Raw genomic sequence first — 19,952 nt, 5'->3', positions numbered from 1 at the left:
CCCAAAATTTCAGAAAAATTTAGAGAAGTCTGCAAATTTTGCTTATGGGGGTTCATTGAAACCTATGTTCTTTGCTGAAGGTAAGGGAGCGATCGCACAATCAGGAGTGTAGAAAGTTCTTTGGAGCGTTAATTAATTTGCGACTCACACTGACGATTTCAACATTCTTTCAAAATTTCATCAGTTCCAAAAAAAGCGAAAAATACCCGGGTCTCCAGACAATTTAAGGCGTTGAAGGAAAAATGTCATTAATTGATACATATTCCATCTCAGGGCGCTTTAACTCTCGCCGCATATCTATTAATCGATTTAAACGATAATTCTTATCCTACCATTAATTCTAAATCTAGTGGAGTATTTAAGAAAACCATCCGTCTAGTGAAGCGATAATCTCCCACACTGCTATATCTAAATCTAGTGGAGCGTATAGGAACCTAGAACAAATTATTTATTTATTATATCGGAGCGAAGCCTTAACAATTATTTTTAAGCGGGAAGGGGGATGACAAGTAATCCTTTTACGAGCAATCTACTATGGAAAAAATTTCTAGGATTTTTCTTTATCGTCGAACCGTAAAAAATGAATTGCTGATTTAATCATGTTCCAATTAAAAGTGAAAAGTTCCTTGAAATTTATAAAATGATATTTCACGATCAAATTTTAAGAGCTTTTAGAAACTTATTGAAAATGTTTAAGGAGACCCAGGAGGCCATAAAACACGCATACCAAATGGTCGGAACTAAATTCTATGAAAAGATAAAGGGAGAGTGGCGTCGAATCAAAGGTGAGGCCCAAAGAAATGCAGAGCTGTGGTGCTAAGGAAGGACACTCGAATGTTGCTGAGTCTCTCCGATAAAATATTTATGTTTGAGGAATGTCACGAAAATTCTTCTTTGAAATTTTCAAAAACTGTACAATTATCTGCAAAATATTCGTAAACTGACATGAAATTTAATAGGATCCATGAAATATGATTTTTGAGCCGCGGGTATTTCTTGCAAACGCTAGAAGCAGCGATACTCCAGCCTAGGCCTTGATCTCGCGCAATACAATGCCGCGCCGAGCCACAATAGAACCTTATTACTTACGCCTAATTTCCCATTTCACCATCCTACTAAAATGAACTAATTCTTCTTAAAATTTTATTTCCATGTATTTAACAAGTGTTCCCTTACACTCCGTTAAAACACGATTAAAATGAGGCCCAATGCGTAAAAATCGGTCAAACAGAAGAAAAATTACAATTACTGACCCATGACCTTACCTGTTTCGCTAACAAAAATATAAAGAGGAGAAAACAACCTTTAATTAAAATTACACATCAATTAGCTCAGAATTTTACGAGGAATTCAGTCATGTCAATCATGGCATAGAAAAAGAGATTGAGACAAAATTTTAAAAAAAATTGGTCTCTTGTGAAATGCTTTCTAGTTAGAATTTTGACTTGAGGACAGAGGTAGAAAGTCGACATTAGCGTAGACAATAGCCTTGTGCTCTGACAATATCGGATGCCGTTGAGGTACGTGCTCAACCATTAGCATGGTTTCAACGTTCTCTGGTCTGATTTTCAGGGATCATCCCTCATGGGCTACTACAGGTGTGTTGAAACAGGAAATATTTGGCAACGTTCGAAGGTTTACGCGGCGTTTTTCGTGGTTTTCGACAGAGGGCGAATATTGTTAAAGGTCCTTGACCTACGCACGACAGAAAAAGAGAAGGAGACATCCTAGAGGAGGAAGCGCGGCGTATTGCGGGAGCGCGGGCAGGCGAAGAAGACGAGTTTCGGTCCCTTACCGACTGACAGGCATGCACAAATCAATTTGCTAGTTCCTTTAATATGAACTGCCGCTAAAATGACCAGAGCTAGGGTGAGGTAGAGACACGAAGGGACGAAGAGGATTTCCAGGCATGATGGCAACTTCTCACTCCCGCGTGTTCCCTGGCTGCTACGGGCCTAACTCCCAGAGGTATCAAAATTAGAAGACAAACATCACAAGTATGCCTGAGTTTGTTTGATCGTCTTAAAATTTCCCTGGGCACAAATGGATCCGATTTTAAAAATAGGCACCAATTGCGATTTCGACACTCAGATTCCTCTTGAGAATGCTTAGATGATACTTATTATCAATAATTATTTAGGTACTTATTATGTTCGTTTTAGCATGAGTACGCCCATTTTGAAGTTTCTAAAACTTGATAAATGCCTATGTTTGTGTACCCACATGAATGAAAACAAACTCAACAAACATATATTTCCTTGCGGTAATGCTCCTGTTGTGGGTTTTTTAAATAATTTCCTGCTTAGCAATAGGTACGGGTCTGCAAAAAAAGGAACAACTCTTAAAAACGCGAGGCATTCAATGGTGAGAAATGGAATGAATGGTAAAGAGATATTCACGGGAAAAGTGGAATTCCCAGCAGAAATATTCATCAAAATTTTGTCGGAAGTTCAGAGTAAAAAATTATAATCAATCATGTCAATAATTCTTTCGACATCTCGTTTATTTATATGTATAGATCCCATAGGTTTTGAAGGGAGGGGGTCCTTAAGACGGGGAAAAATGGTGCAACCAATTAGCATTTAGCATGTGACACAGTTTTTCTTTACTGGAAGTAATAAGGCGGCAATACTCTTCCTTCTAACGTCGTTTTCTAAACCATCTGTCCACTTTGTAAGTAAAATCACTTGTCAAGGATTTAAATGTTTCCTTTTGTAGATTCAAGCAATTTTTTCAGAAATAATCCATCCATCCATCATTCTGATAAGTACCATAAACTTCACTACACTTCCTTCAGAAAATACATTAAAACAATAATATCAAAATTCCGATCATTCCTAAGTACTGCCTAACTTGAAAAGTTTGCCTAGAATGGAATGAATCTTATTTTCATTCATTTTCTACTTCCATATCTGGGGCCGTTTGGTTTCTTTCCTAATCGTTTTCGAAAGAAATTAAAACAAGAAGAAAAATCCAACATGAGTGTTGGAAAAAGCGTGCCGAATAACTGAAATGTTGGACACATACCTACTATTTTCACGTCTTTGCTATTTGTATCAATTGGTACTTTTTGCTACATTTGGGAGAAAATATTAATTCATGAACGTTGAATGTAAATTAATTTGGAAGATCCGTCCAATTATCTTGATTTTAAGCTGATATGCGGCATTTACTCACGACTGCGATTTGGGCGAACTGCCGTGCATCGAAATCGCGTTACACTACTTAATCCCTTTGGATTTCTAATTGTAACTTCTCTCCTATTCGGCCAATTTTTACAAATGAGGTCTCTTTTTATTTGTATTTTAACGGAGAGTAAGGAAGCACTCGCTAAAAAGACGGAAAACAATTTTTGTTAAAATTTAGTGGATTCTGGCGTCACGGTGATTAGTTAATCGAGCGTGAAAGATAATGGTCGACTGGGGCAAGCGGCGGCTTTTGTCCTCGTGCTCGAAACCCCACAGGCCAACACTGATATCCGACCGACCGATACTTCACTGCAGTGGTGTAAGTTTTCTGTATGGGCCACGGTTAGGACATGGTCTAATGAGTCACGAGGCTCATCACAGATTGCACTTCCAGCGCAAGACGCTCATTGGCTAAAAAGTTTTGGCGGGAAAGGAGCTTCTAAAGTTGAGTCCTCCGAGCGTAGAAAAGCTTATATGAGGTTTCTGTCAAATGAAATAATTCGGGATTCACAGGAAAATGTTCTAAAGGGTTTCCAATCAGCAATTCATTCGATTTTTTGGTAAAAGATCATCAGGGATTGACAGTATAACGGTTCAAATACAAAAAAACGGGTCCGAGGAAAAAAATATTTGGATGACCCGCTATATAGCATTGGTTGATCGGTGTGCTGTACTATGGTGCATCCGAGTGATTTCAAAAAGCGAGTCCTACTGGCACGCTTAAAAATAACCTTAAATGTAAATGGGTCGCTAAGCCTTGTGTTTTTTATCGAATATTCTGAAAGTACCGGGAAGTAGATTACGTGGTGATTTATTGCGTATTATTTGAGCCAAAATTTCGGACAAGCCCTCTTTTAAAAAGTCCAAAGACTCGAGAGAATTTCAAATCCATTGAAAATGATGGAAGTGATGCACTGCGGCAGTCATATCGCTGTCTCCTCTCATTTTCCATCGATGTTTATTAAAATAAACCGCAATCCAAAGTGAAATTGTGGTTTGTTAACTGCGAATATCATAAATGAGATTGGATTTTTCCGATTCTGAAGATACAGTTTCGACTTTCCTATTATTGTTTTCATATACGAGGAGTAGAAAGAGAAGAGGACGCCCAGCCAAATCTTGGATTGATGGAATAACGTAGGAAATGTGGAGGTGCGATTTGCCGAAGGAGCTTTGGCAAGATCGCTATCTGTGGCGGTTGGGTGTCACGGAGCGCACGGAAGCGCTGTAAGAGCGGCATGTCAATAGTTAGTAAACAGCCATTTGACAGGAGTCGTACGAACCCATGCTCGCTTCTGATTGGTGCCGGATGACATCATTCGTTTCGGCCAAAAACCGGGGCGTTTAAGTTTGCGGAAAAGTTGCGCTTTTTGAACTTCGTATTTTTCGGTTTCTAACATATTTTTTCGCGTTTCTAATGTGCACATGGGGTTAACGCGTCACGTTCCCTAGGGAAAGTGTATCATCACCACATTTTTGGTTTGATTATTGTTTTCATTAACTAATTTATCACTCTTTACATTCATTTATTTATATTTCTATATGCTTATTTTTCAATCACTCGCGAATACGTTTCCTCAATTTATTCTCATTTAATCCAGCAGAGTCTGGGGGTGGACATGTACCTACTTTGCTGCGCCTAGGTAAACGTCGATTCGCAATCAGACATTATGAGGGACGTGTAAGTAAGTTTGCATAAAAAAAGCCAACAAAAAAAATGTGTATCATGAAGGACGATCTCCTAATCAGACTTCTATGAAAGTACGCCAGAGCATGGATAATCGCGAAGTGCGTGCCGAAATCAACGTAGCTATTTTCGCTTAGGACGACGCAGTATCGGAGGACGTGCGGTGCGCACTAGTGGCGCACTCGCACGGATCGGAGGAAGAACTATTAAGGTGTGGAATTGGTCAGATTGTATGGCCAACGATAAAAAGGTTCGAAAGGCGAGTCAACCTGCAACACAACAGTTATGCAACACAACTAACTCAGCGCTGCGCCGACCCTTCGCCGACCCTAATTAAAGCGGAACCGACCCTCATCAAAGCGGGACCAAATCCGGGTCTCGCGGCCGTCCCGGGTTGGAGCGTAGCATGAGCCAAGAATTCCGCAAGAATGTTTGAAGAGACAGAAAAATACGGTTCTTCGAGAATTCTAGATTTTTTAAGAAACCTCCAAGTATTCTTCCAGAGACAGAAAAAGGAATCAAATTGTTTCCAGGGTAATAAAACCGTAGGTCAGGTTCGAGTCATCGTCAATTTATAGAAATCGCAGTCAAGCTTCAGAGCTTTATGCGTTTACAATTTGAACCACCCTCTTTTGAAAATCTCGCGCTATTCAGGAAATAGCGTGAAATTAAATTCCGCGTAGCTTCCCGGAACAATGCCGGAAAGAGAACGCTCAGCTGAAAGCTTAAAACTTTCGTAGAAGCAAAGCTTTCGTGGAAGTTTTTAAACATCCAAATGGCCAGCGTAATTCTGATGTTCCGCTGAAACGCTGAATTTGTACCCACGCCCCGCTCCGGAGTTCGCTAAAATAGAAAATATCGCTGCAAGACTTAACTTTTTTTCAGCACTTTTTTGCACCAATTAACGGAACACCAGTTTTTTTCTCCAATCGGTGTTGGGTTTTTTTTTTTTTTTTTTTTTTTTTTTTTTTTTTTTTTGTTATAATAACCGTTCTAACTTTGCACGGATCGTTTTTCTCGTAAAATGAAGTTACATACTTTCTCCACGCAATAGGGCTTATCTACCCGAATAAGCTAAAAATAATATTAAAAAATAGGTTTTCCTTCGGATATTGAGACTAATTTAATCAATTTTAGTTTTCCACGCAATCAACATACATATCCAATATCAATACGTGCGTAAATTGATGCATTTCAATTCATTCCAATTTTTGACCGATCAGTTCATCTCACATCAATAACTCCTAAAGTTAATGTATTTTTAAGTTTATGTAAACGAGGTCAACGGTCAAAGTTTTAATTTTTCTGTCAAACTTCATACGGTTTAATATCAATAGTTCACAAGACCAGCCAATTTTTGTTGACTACAGATATAATTGTTTCGATATCTCAACGTATGTACTTTTATTTTTAAGTGAATTTATACATTCCAGCGCGTATATTTAACACATTGCAACTTTAAAATGCCTCGCTAATGATTTGTATTTTTTGTTTGTTGCAGGTAATTTTCAATGGAGCCTATTACTCTGCTCTCGCGTCTTAACCAATGAGTCTCACCATCAGCTGCGTCTGATTTACTCTAGGGACCGCAATTGAGCCGTTATCATAATGTAAGCCACGCCTGCATGTCTTTGAGCGCTACCTTAAATCATTATTACTGTCACCTCGGAAGTTGGCTCTCCATTAACAAGGTACATCGGGTGAACCTGAATGTAATCTTTTTCGAACGCGTTAGTTGAATACGATTTGCTCTCCGTACAAGTTGTCTTGTTCGCGAGCGCAGTTTACAATGTATAAGATCCGATCGTGATCCTGTGTAGGAAGAGAGGATAACGTGGAACGACACGAGATCCATGTGATACTACTCTTAGTAGCTATTAGACACGACACAATTTATCCCGGCTAACTGGAGATGTTTACCTCTAGCAATGCCGTGTAAAATGCCCTCGTTTCTTACACGAAGTATCCAGTATCCACTGTCGGGAGGGCAGGCTAAGTTCCAAGACTTGTTCGGGGAGGACCTGTATACATAAAGTTTGAAGTGAATCTACACTGTAATGAAAGTGAAAGAACTTAAAGGTATCGAACAGATTTTGCCGAGAGACTGGTTGTACTTTCAACTCCAAGGAAAAGACGGCTTATCCCGGGAAACACGATTTGTGGAACATCACCTTGCGGGGTTTATTTTTATGTTATTTTGTTCGTATTATCAACAGTATCAAATGGACCGCGTTTAGCAGAAATATACTAAGCCACATCAGGTATTGCCAAATTTAAGTCGACAATTTAATTTTTTACAAGAGAACTTTTGTGCGGATTCCTTTGATAATTTTAAGGAAGTCTCTTAGTAGTATGCAGAAAGTTGACTGAACTTTGCACAGCTGTTTTCTCGTAAAGAGTTAAATTGCCCAGTTAAATTTGGTAATAGCTAATGTGGCTTGGCTCTTTTTTGCTTAACGCAGTCCAATTTTACGCTTTATGCTGAGATATGCTTTCAGACGTAATATAACTGTTCTGTCGTTTTTACTTAAATTAAAAATAAACCCATTTCAGCAAATCTTCGATGTCTGTTGAGTTCCCTTGTGGAGTTAATTCGCCTTGATATCCCATATGAGCCAGGACCACTGTGAGCCGTGCAAAATGCACTTCGAGTTCGAGTGCATCCTAATACTCGCCGTCGGAAAGCACTAGAATAAAAAATCGCAAAGCAACGGGGCTTGAAACGAAGGTGACCCTACATCAGGAGCTTGTTGTGGTCGAACCGGCGCGGCGTTAGATCGCACCAGGAGGATTAAGTATGCAGATCAATGTGCTCATGAATTTGGAATTTCCCTCCTAAGGATTGCAACTTGAGTGTGCACCGAACCGATACCGCCTAAAAGGTATCGTGTGAAAGATATTCGCCAAGCTCGACTGCGCTCCAGTGGCTGATATTCGATATTTCGATATTTCTCCAATTTGAAGCCATGGTAAAGAATCGATTATTAAGGTTTCGATGCCAACGACCTGTTTATCGATCCTTTTCAATGGTTTAAATTGTAGATAAATCGATGTATCGCAAAGCACGTCACGCCACTGGATGGAATGGGTCAGTCTCTGTTTCCGACGAGAGCTTTTGAGGCGATACACCGTTGTCTGTCTCAATCGACAGGGCATTGCGTAGTACTCCTATGAGTTCATTCATCCCGCTAATTCAACGCCATTCAGAATCGGATGACGGTCATTCAATCCGGATAAAGCTCTGGATAAGTTGCGAGCGAAACGCACGTCTAGCAAAACAAGTGCGAATAATAATTTAGTGTTCGTTTCATTAGCTTAACGTATCGAATTTAATGCGTTTCCGTTTTGTGACAAGCTAGTGCACCTGATGATTTGCAGGGATGCAATGCATCGTACCGCTGGCTATAATTAAGTAGTGGTGCTAATAGGAAGTCGGTAACCTTGTTTTTCAAATCCAGTATGAATAATCATTTTTTTGTGATAAGCAAGGTATCTTGCTCAGGGTGACATGAAACGAAACGATCCCATGAAAGATTGTTTATTTTAGACAAATATTACATAGCATTTTACGAGGGTGTGAAATTTTGGTAAAGTTCCTTTTAGGGACCAGGTATGAAACCCGCGCCAAGAAAAACGGAAGATTACCAAATATCCTCATTTTTTTTTTCATTTAACTTATTTGTTTTTCGAATGGGAAACGTGAGTGACAAAAACACGTAAAACAATGCCTCTAAACAACGTTGGCAGCGTTTTGAAAATTATTTATGAACTTTATTCTTATGTCCGAAAAAAATGGAAGTGCAACCCCTTAAAATATGGTGGTTCACGTTACTATCTGCAAAATTGCATATGCATACGGAAAACCACATGCACTTTCTCTGGCTTTTTCCACCTTGGTTTTATCAGCAGGAGCGTAAGGATAGCGATTGCTCGTGGGCGTTCTGAATGGAAGTCTAGCATACAATACATGAAATACAGATGGATTCAGACATATCATATTGAAAGGAGAAAAAGCTCCGTCCATGAGTGTTAGTTATCGGTAAATAAAGAAAAAAAAAATTCTGGTAAAGCCCAATTAATGGTGTACAACAAGATTTTTTATATAGTTTAATTAGCGGTCCAGTGGTAGAACAAGTTCCTCGGTAAAGCACATTTTGAGGTATAGAGAAGGTTTCTTAGTACAGCTTAGCTAGCAGGATAAAAATCAGCTGATCAAAAAAATTGTTTCTACCGCAACCAGAAGATGTGTATCTGGACACGCGAAATTTTGCCCCCACAGCCACATGTTTAATTACAATTGTCGTTGCTCATACGCAACAAGCATTTCTCTCAACGCAGCGAGAAAATGTCAAGGGAATAATTATCTTGTTATCGTAACTTGATATTCCCAAATGCATGTCGTATTACATCATTTACATTCTCTCGGTCCCAATGAAAGCATAGTGAACTTTCCGGCAAGACTATCCTGTCAAAAAATCATATAACCTGCCACGGATAATTGTAAAACGTTGCAGTGGCAATACGCGACGTGCTGCCTTTCTCAGCAGCTCGTTTGTCATTTCTTAATTTCGCGCCAACGCGTGAATCCATTTTGAGCCTTTGTAAAGTAAATAAGGCGTATTTTCGATGCGTCGGGAATAAATTATCAGCGCCGCGTCGTTGAAGCGCGGAGTGCAGCAGGGCTGAATAATGGGGACTCGAGTTTCAACATTAGTTTGTTTACTCGATAGTGTGAAAACTGAGAGGAGAAGCACTAAGTAAGAGGTCATTTAGACGCCGTACCGCTCCTGGAGTCGTTAAGCATTAATAAGCGCATTTATTTATTCAGCTGTTTTTCTCAGCCCCGCTCGAGTTGCAGTCGCAGTGCATAGCCGGTCGATACCATGAGCGAAAAATCAATCGCTGTTGCCAACTTCCTCTACATGTGTATGCGTGTTGTGTTATATTTTATGGGCTTACATCGGCAATGTGATGTTAATCTCTTGAATGTGTCTCGCGACATAGGAGGGCCTCGTTTTGTAAATCCCCTGCATAGCTCAAACAACGAGGAGCTTAGACGATTAACGCGGGCATGCCAAATTTTTAATCGTCACAAATTACGCACGAATGTGCTTTTAAGCAAAGTTTCATAAGAAAATGCTTGTTTTTTTCTTATTGGATGAGCATTATCGACTTAAAATTGTTTTCGTTTTTTTCAACTCTTTATGACGTTTCCGTTTAAAAGACACAGCATAATTCGTTCCCAAGTTACCTAATATTAGGCAGGTACTCCCTTTTATTTTCCGTGATTTTCCGTTTATTTATAAGATTAATGTAACTCGGAAACTTCGCTTTTTTGTCATTTTTGTCGCAATTTGAGCGAGAAATTGAAATTTTTCGAATTTCGTTAATTAGAAGTACTGTAAAAGTAGTACTAAATTTTTCTGTTTAGGAGGTACCTAAATTTTTGGGATTGTGCTGAAAAAGTACTGAATAAGTACAGTAGACTCTGGATTATCCGGCTTCGTATTATCCGGACTCGGGATTATCCGGATCGATTTTGCAACCATGTAACCACGTACGCATTCCGATAAGTGAGCGGATCCGCGGAGAAGCGGTCGCAAGGCAAATTGGTGCCTGCAAGGCTGAAGGAATACTTCACGCATTGCGCCAAACAGTGCGGCCGGCGTGGAACGCATTAGCGCCTACTAGATTGTATAAATACTTCTCGCATTACGCCAAACGCAGTGCAGTCGGTTAGTTAGCCTAAAACGCACATTAGCGGCTACAAGACTGCATGAATACCTCACGCATTGCGCGCTCTAATCGTTGTATTGTAATTTATCGTTGTCGGCTACCATTCACAATCACCATCGAGTCGTTCAGTTTGGCGTTAACCTTTTAAATTCGTGTTGGTATGCACATGATAAGAATGAGAATACTGACAATACATACAATGAATACATAATAAGAATACTGTGGTGTTGGTTGGTGGTGTTTGTGTTTACCATTCTTATCCGAATTTCTTTTTCATCCGGATCGGGTCCGGCACCAATTAATCCGGATAATCCAGAGTCACTGTACTGATCTCTGGCCAGTCTGTTTTCGTAGACACCCTGTATGGCGTTCTTCCTTAGCACGGCAGTATTATGTAATATCTCGAAACTTCTGCTAAAATCGGCATCATGGGAATCTCCTGCCCCATTTCGGCTCAGTGAGCATTAGAAGAACAATCAATTAACCGAACCACCGATACCCACACCTACAATAATTACCTTTTGCTTTGAATACAGTCGGGTGCCGCTATGAGATTCGTCACCGGTGGTTCGATGTGACGCTATCGCTAATAGCCATCCTTTTCCGGGTGGACGCGCGGAAGCAGCGCAGCGGCCATTCACGAACGAGCGCCAAGATCGGTCCAGCGATTAATGAACTGCATCGAGTGAAAGGAGAGGCGCCTGCAACCGGAGTTAATTGATGCAAATAATTAGTGCTCTGATTGAGTTTTCAACGCTTAATGGTCCCACTTTAAAGACTCCTCCTCTTCTTGACAACTTCACCGACGGACCGGTCGGCGGGCCTCTTCACGTTCAATTAGTCACACTTCCACATTCTTACTTCTGCGTCCGTGGCATTTCGTCGTTTTTCAGACGGAAGAACGTCCAAGTTTGCGAAATTGACTCAAACTAATTTTTTATAGGAATATGACTGCCATTTCTGGCCGTTTGGTTGATTTTTGCTCATTATTGGAAGTAAAATCCATGGAATCTTCAGTTGGAAGTGCCCAAAAGTTTTCTTGTAAAAAATTTAATATGCGAGTAGAAATTTGGCCAAGAAAATTTTTGAAGGAATTTTTCGTAATTTTTTTTTATTGCGCTCGATACTGGATTACCTGACAAAAAAGGCTATGTCCTAATCGTTCGTAGAAGAAGAAGAAGAAATATTGCACTGGAAAAAAAGAAGAAAAAAAAAGAAAAAAAAAAAAAAAAACACTTTGGATCTCTAGTCCAGACTCTTAAAAACAACGACAAGAAAAAATACTCTTGATTCAATCAGAATCTAGCTTAAATCAAGAACCAAGCCTCTTAATTCAAGCGGATTTCGTTTTGATTCAAGTAAAAATCCAATCGAATCAAGAGTATTTTTTCTTGTCAATGTTTTCAAGAGTCTGAACTCTAGATACAATGTGGTTTTTTTCCAGTGTGCAACGTTGGAAAGTAATTGTGTTCTTTTGTCTAAAAAACGATTATTTATTAATCCTTCTCTGCTGAGAGTGGGATAATACCAGCCCGAATCGGACTATTTTCAAAGGAAAAGACTCAATTTCTGCTCGATAAAATCAGCTCGAAGAACATGTTTCCAGAATCCTCTCCTGGCGAGCTTTTGACCGGATCTATCTAATTAAGAGAGATGAATGTCGGGTCCAGTGGAGCAGCTGCGAAGGTAGGATGCACCTGCGCCTAGCGGTGGGCGCGGCAGTAGTCGATTTTGGCTATTCTCTCTCCTACCGCGACCGGCGACGCGAGTGAAACTTTCCAGCGTGTCGTAAGATTCGGAGACACCTGCCCTATGGAATCGATAGCTCCGCGAAGACAACAATGAGAAGCTGGAACGGTATATAGTGAGGCACGCCAAGTTCCGCTACCTCAATTAGTCCCCGCGGTCCGTCCTCCGCTAAGTTTATATTGCCCTGGGGCATCGATCCCGGTAATTATTAACATGAATGTTGAAAATTTATGACGAGGACGCTTTGCACCCTTAAATGAACGCATTCCTGGTTATACATCGATGACCCAAGAGCGAAACCACGCTCTGGAAAAAAAAAAACACATTAGATCTAGAGTCCAGAGTCTTGAAAACATTGACAAGAAAAAGGACTCTTGATTCAATCAGATTTAAGCTTAAATCAAAAGGAAATCCGCTCAAATTAAGAAGCTTGGTTCTCGATTTAAGCTTAAATCTGATTGAATCAAGAGTATTTTTCCTTGTCGGTGTTTTTGAGAGTCTGGACTCTAGATCCAATGTGTTTTTTTTTTCCAGTGCATGCATCTCCGTTTGGTACGTTGCAGACTGCCAGTCAGAATTTATTTTTTCCTCGGACAATTTATCAGTGGAATTTCTCGGAAATTGTATTGATTTTTCTTCTCTGTAAGCAGAATATTCTGTATTAATTTTGGGTTTTAAATCGGCTTGTCTCTCCTCAAAATTTAAACAGGAGTGAATTTCGAAACACCGTCATGGAGATACGTGGTTTAACATTTGGTCGTCGATATTGAGGTGAAAGCTTGATACATTTTAAACATCGAAGCTTTCAATCACAATGACCAAAATTCGATACCCATGACGGAAAATTTGATTAAATGAATCTAAAAAAGGAAACACTTTTAATTTTTCCATTTTATTGTCGAACTTACAGTAAGGTTTCGCAACTTGCGGCTGACCATAATCTAACAAGATTTTGGCGCAGACCCGTAGATCTCCACAACGAAATATCTATCACGAAAAATGAAAATTTGTAGATCTGAAGAGCTTATCTTACCGTAACGCGAAATGCATAACGTCAGCAGCGTGTAACGCTTCGGGGGCTTAAATCGCAAAGCGGTCAGGGGGGTAGCCCTCCAGTTTCCCATATCTTTTCTTTTTATTTCTCCGTATTGATTCTGACTTGTGTAAAAATTCTCAGGTTCACTATTTTCTGAAAATATTTCAGGGTGAATAAGAACGTCTCTTCTCTTTTCAAAGAAAGCTACGGCAACTCCGGGCACAATATTCGCTCACCGGAGTGGAGAAGAGAATTACCGGGAGGTGGGAAGACTTAATCAAAAAGGCATCAGTCACCGATGACGGTGCAATATCACTCGCCGATGACCGAATGACCATCGCGGAAAGAGCCCAAGCAATTTGCCTCCGAGCCTGCCGTATATGCGCTCGTTCGGCCCCGCGTGAGATCAAAAATATTGACCCTTGGCGACTTAGAGACGGTGACGACACTTGAATCGCTTTCTGTTAGACGAGTGTAAGCCCATAAACTTATGAGCCCTAGCATCCTATGCGACAACGAAAGCCAGGGCTCATGAATTTTGGGACGTACGCCCGTCTAACCGAAACCGATTCAGTTAGGAAGCGCAATTGTTAATCATTATTCCCGCGATTTGTTCTTCTTCCTCGCCGAGAAGGTTGTCCTAGGTAAGTATCGACGTGGAAGAATTATCGTGTCGCGGCCAACGCAACGGTGCCGGCACGATGCCACGATTCGACTCCTGTAATAATCGTAACTGTGATCTCTGGAATGTCTCGTGCGTCACGCAGTCGGGCGGTCCGGTCTGGAGCTGCCTGACGTCATGATTTACGAGTGGTTTGGAGCTGTGGAATGCCCTTGCTGTTTGTTTGAAATTCACAGACGTGGAAAACTTACGGAAGATATTCATCAGAGTGATGACAGGCAGGGAAACTTGGAAAAGTTTGGGAGCAATAAACGCTTGAAAAGCCAGATACTTCTACGGGAGGTTAGGGTTTTTTTTTTTTTTTTTTTTTTTTTTTTTTTTTTTTTTTTTTTAATAAAGACCACATGGAGCGCAGGGTTCATTTTTCCGGATCTGACAAATTTTTGTTCTTTTTCCCCCTTTTTTTATACCATTCAGGGATTTCTTTTTATTTATAATTCAGGGAAAAGCCACGGGAATGATGATATTTGACGTCAATCGCAACCTTGATTACTGACAAGAGCAATGGAATGTCTCTGCTGAATTTCTTTTGTCGTTTTTTTCTCCAGGTGTTGATTCGTATATTTTATTTTTGCGACGAATACTTGTGTAGGCCACACAGCCCTATCAGGTAGCTCAGGGCACTGTCGATGGCCAAAGTGCAAAACCAGTTACCTCCATTGCGGTGTTTCAAAACTTCCGCTCCTATTTTATTTTTCGAAGAGAATCAAAGCAACTTTAAAGTTTTAAAGTTCAACAGAATATTCTGCTAGGAGGGAGGACAAATCTAGGTAGTTTTCAAGAAATTGCAGATAAGTCCGTGTACTTAGCTTCGATTACTTATTTCAGTTCTTTTGCAACCTACAATTGATTTTTGAAAGTTTGATTCGTGTTTTTGGTTTGTTCCTATTTTGATCTTAATGAAGCCTGGAAAATACCACAAAGTTATGGAGATCATTGTTTTCGCACCTAATTTGGCTATCTGTTCGTGTATAACGCCATCCATCAGAAGGCTTCTTCCAACTCCACCAGTTTCCTAATGGCATAGTATGTGCACGGCGTTGTTTGATATTTTACCGCTTTGATCTCTCCTCCCCGGTGTCGGATCAGAATCGGCAAGCCTGGAAAGGTATGCAACCGCATTCACACTCTGTGATCGATATTGCAAAAAACGCTCTGAAATTCCTCGGTACATGCCCGAACTCGAGTGTTTTGTCTCCCATCCCTCTACATCGACGTGAACCATCAGAAGAGTTTATGCGCAACTTTCCTCTCGTAGGCGTAAGCAATGAAGTGCCCTCTCCAATAACAAAGAACTTTGTAACCTTTTTTTAAATTTTGTCTCTTGATATTTTCCGCCGTGCAATGAGGTGCAATTTCGCATCGACAGTCGACAGGCCTGTTTATTCGTCGCCTGCTGATAATATCACATCAGACCAATTTTCACTCGACTTGAGCCGCGAAAAACATGGAATTACACGGATGGCAGAGCCCGTCTCCTAGTTTCGTTGAGTTATTGTATTAGCGAGCTGATGACGTCTTAATTGAATCCGATGACGGCTCGGAACTTTGGAACTCATTCACCTGCCACAACCACGATGCATGGATCGAATTGTCCCCTGAAATTTTCCATATTTATAACGAACCCGCCCCGGCGTGACACAGCGGGGGTGAGGTGGAAACTTTCGGAAAGTTTATGCGCGGTTCAGCCGGGGTTAGCGCGAGGTTCGACACGTTCGCTTTTCATTTTTCTCACCACCACCCGCCGCTTCTCAGCATCTAACCCTTAACTTCGTGGCGCAACTTAGTAACTGCCGGAGCGTAAATTGAGATGTATCTCCTCCAGCCAACGTTTCCATTCCCGGGGGCGGCAAATTTTGCAACTTTTTTAAATGTAGGTATAAAAAAAATCGGATTAAAAAAAACATCACCAACGAGAAAAGGCGACAAAATCTATTTTTCCTGAGAGTATATTAATTGCTAATTTGTTCATCTTTTGGTGATACAACAGACCGAACCTTTAATTAGTCGAGTTAAGAGAGAAACCAAACCCGCAATTAGGCCTGGAGCGGCGCGGCGCAGAGAGGAATGATGACGAGGACTTGAGATGAAAAGGAGAAGCCCTCGGCTTGGCGGTTGGCATGTAACACATATTAGCGCTTACAAGACTGCATGAATACCTCACGCATTGTGTCAAACACTGTGCGATCAGGAGCGGTCGGCGGCGCGAAACGCATAGCGCCTACAAGACTGCGTGAATACTTCACGCATTATGCCACACACAGTGCGTTCAGCAGCGGTCGGCGTAAAACGCATAGCGCCCACTAGACTGTAGGAATACTTCACGCATTGCGCTAAACACAGTGCGGTCAGCGCGGCGCGGTGATGGAAGTTAAAATTATTAAACCGCACATTTATGTTTGTTCTCTCAAATTTGTTTCATTCATTTCTTATAAATGGAAGGCCTTGTTCACACAGAGATAGGTTTACGAAACTTGACTTTCGCGCAAAGTTCCGTGATATTTTGCTGGTAGTGTTGATGGGGATTTCGCAAAAAATGTATCCAACACGTGTAAACGTGTCTTATGCACCCCTCTCCCTCCGACACGTTCACTTAATGGTTTTTATTGATGGTTCAAAACGAATGAGAAGGAGACGGCAAAATACAGGCGGTCTATGTGCGGCAAGCAGGTAAACCCGGCCCTGACTCCAGTAAGAAGAATTTGTAGATCATGCCACTATCGCTCGAATTATCGACAGAGAAATTACTCCAGCCCGGCAAGAGTACGTTAATGGGCAAAAATATTTCAGTATCAAATTTTGTATAACTCTTGTGTAAGCTGAAATCGCGAACTATTTTGTTTGCTATAGTCCCTGGCCTGGAGACTCCATGAACACGGCAAATGGTGCAACCGATCAGAGAGTGGCAGATGTTCTTTTGCGCTATAAGGGTACAAACGTCAATATTCCTCTCTTGTATAGGTATTTTACGGCATTACGCACTATCCCTGCCGCCCGGCATGAGAGAGACTCATTTTTCACTTCGAAACCAATGGACAGCCCATTTTCAATGGCGCGCCAGTGTAGCTGTCACGTTTCACTGAAAACATCAAGGGTCAAAAGGGGGAGGTGTTTCAGAATGAGAAAGCACTACAAACGGTGGTTCAGCAGCACAATGTTTATCCTTGGGGTTCGGAAATCAACCCTTTGGAAATTTTTACCGTTTAAAATTCGTCTTGCCCTTTTTTTTACATAATTCTAAAGGTAACTGATTCTAATGTTCTTGTAAAAGGCTTACCCAGGCAGTACTCTATCAGTTGAACTGTTAACAACTTTCTGAGTTTTCCGCGGTGTGAATAGTTTCTTGTATTATGTTCCAGTAACGAAATATAAGGTATCACAGTTGTAGAAATTGTGATTTTTTTTAGACATTTTAGGTGGCAATCAATTAAATGAAACTTGCGTTTCAAGTACTCTTCGTGAAAAATAGAAGCTATTTTTTTCGCGTCTGTATTCGATTCTTAAGTTCCTTAATTTGTGCCCCAAGCTGTTGTGTAGTTTTTCAATTGTAGGTGACTTTCGGTCTAAAACAGAAAAATAATTAGCTCGTCATCCGTGATCCGGCACCCTAATAATGGCTGCGTTCGATTTAACACCGCTCCATTTCAGGTCTTCTCTTGTTTACAAGTGGAATGTCAAAATAAAAGCGAAGCGATGAGGATCCGCAACAATAACTGGCTGGAAGTGCAGTTATGCAAATGTAACGACCTTAAATGAATAAAACATAATGTGTGCTGTATTTAATATGCATTTACACTCAGAAGCGTGACAGTGTTTATTTTGCAGTTTTCGGTAAACATATCTCTCTCTCTGGAGTGTTTACATTCAACGGTGGAAAGTGTGCGAAATGGAATTTATGTTCTTTGGGTGAAAAAAGGTCACGGTGTTATAGTCTGCTGCTCGAGGCCTGAGCTAGCTCTTATCGATTGTAAAGAGCTGAAAGCTTGATTCTTGATTTAAGATGTTGATCTACTGTCATATTTTATTCCTTCAAAGGAAAACTAGTTACTTTTATTTATAAATTCATTTTAATTTTATTTTAATCTGGCTGATTTCCTTTTCTCTTATTCGGAATATTGGTGGCCAAAGTTTAAAAGTGAAACACATCCCCATAGTAGCGCCTCAAAATCTCCCATTTTGTTTAATTATTTTACCAGAAAAGTAACAAAAATAATTCTTCAAAATTTACTATTGAAATTTTTGGGTGGTTGAGACAAATTACAGAAAACGTGAATGCTTTTTTTTTTCTCTCAAAGCAATTGAACATGAGCGGAGATTTGCAACCTGCTTCCAATCAGCTGTACGCATTTTTCGACTTTAGCTGTCGACACTCCATGAAAATTGCAAACAGTAACGTTATTCGTTTATCTTCCAGTGTTTAAACAGTGGAACAAATTAAACGTCCCTACATGTTTTCCGTTTTTCACTCTCGATGCCCACTCAAATAATCAGCTGGAATTTGAAAGTGGTGTTGTCCCAAAATGAAAGTAACCTCCAATTCAAGAATCCAGACAAACAAGATTAGATGCCGAAGGCGAGAGGAGATGGGCTTCTTAAGCCTCTCAACCCTGACCCAAATAGCTGCTGAATGCTCTTCTTACACCCTCAAGATAACGAGCATTCCCAAAAAGGAATCAAACTGGAAGATGGAGGTGAAAGTAGGAATTGTTGAACCTCATTTTTCTCGAGTCCCCTCGTTGTTAACTTATGTTGGAGGCCTCGGAGCGGGAGGCAAATAAACGCCCGCCATCCCATCCGTTCGTGCGTTGCCTACGGGATGAGCTCCTGTCGAACCCCTCATCCTAGGAACCCCAAGTATATCGCTAACAACCCCTCGCCTAGCAGCTATGACCCTCCTGTGACTTTATTTGAGGATAGAAAATTTAAGCGACATCTACAGTCAAGGTGTGGACGCCAAGTCGTGTTCGATCACGACCATTGTTGCCTATCCTGTGATTTGCAGGCGTTTTTGGCAATACTTTGATTCAATAGTTACCAAATGGACTTAGGGGTGTTCAAACGAATTCTTGCCGGAACACTATCGACATCGTCTCTTAATGAAACTGGCGGCAGTACCGACAGTGGCCATGATATCGACAACAGCCGGCCTTATCGGAGTTTTGAGAGCTCGCACTCAATACATTGTTGCCCCGTGTGTCGGTTTATCAGATTGCCTGGCGCGGCGGCGCGTAAAATAGATGTACAATTGGCAACAGCTTATTTTCGCCAGCTCCGAAAACTCTGATCGCTATCGGTAAGAGCGCTCTTATCGTAACTTTTTCTTAACGGAACTGTTTCGGTGGCTTACCGACAACCGATTGAACAGCCCTAAATGGACTGCGTTTAGCAGAAAAGCCATATCAGCCATTTAGCTGGGCAATTTAATTTTTTACGAGAGAACGTTAGTGCGGATTCCTTTGAAAATCTGGAGGAATTTGCTTCGTACCGTGGAGAAAATTCACTGAAATTTGCACAAAAATCTGCACAACCGTTTTCATGAAAAAAAAATTTAATTAAAGTTGGCATTAGCTGATGTGGCTTGGTTCCTTTTTGCCTCACGCGGTCCAAATAGATCTAGATTTTGGCAATTTAATGAGCCATCCATTGATTTATTTCTCATGTCTTCCCAGACGCTCGGCTTCTAGATCAGTCGTTCTTTATCTCCTCCGGACTTTTCAATGTAAATGTACGTGTTTCCCTTTCTTTTCTTTTTTTACAGCATGATTTTTACTTACCGACCGGAGTGAAATGTTTACATCTGAGAGTGAATATGATGGTTTATGAAACTTGGTTCATACTTCCAAAAGTTCGAACCCCTCAATTCACTTCTTTGCC

At 40.7% G+C, this 19,952-nt stretch overlaps 1 protein-coding gene across 1 annotated transcript in view; it reads left to right on the top strand.

Annotated features, from left to right (window-relative positions):
* Nucleotides 1–19,952, top strand: part of LOC109030564 (insulin receptor) — a 380,809-nt gene that overhangs the window by 180,976 nt on the left and 179,881 nt on the right. The window lies entirely within an intron of this gene.

This window comes from Bemisia tabaci, chromosome 3 (assembly GCF_918797505.1).
Source record: "Bemisia tabaci chromosome 3, PGI_BMITA_v3".
In the NCBI taxonomy this organism is placed as follows: domain Eukaryota; kingdom Metazoa; phylum Arthropoda; class Insecta; order Hemiptera; family Aleyrodidae; genus Bemisia; species Bemisia tabaci.
This window is presented reverse-complemented; position numbering and strand designations above follow the sequence as displayed.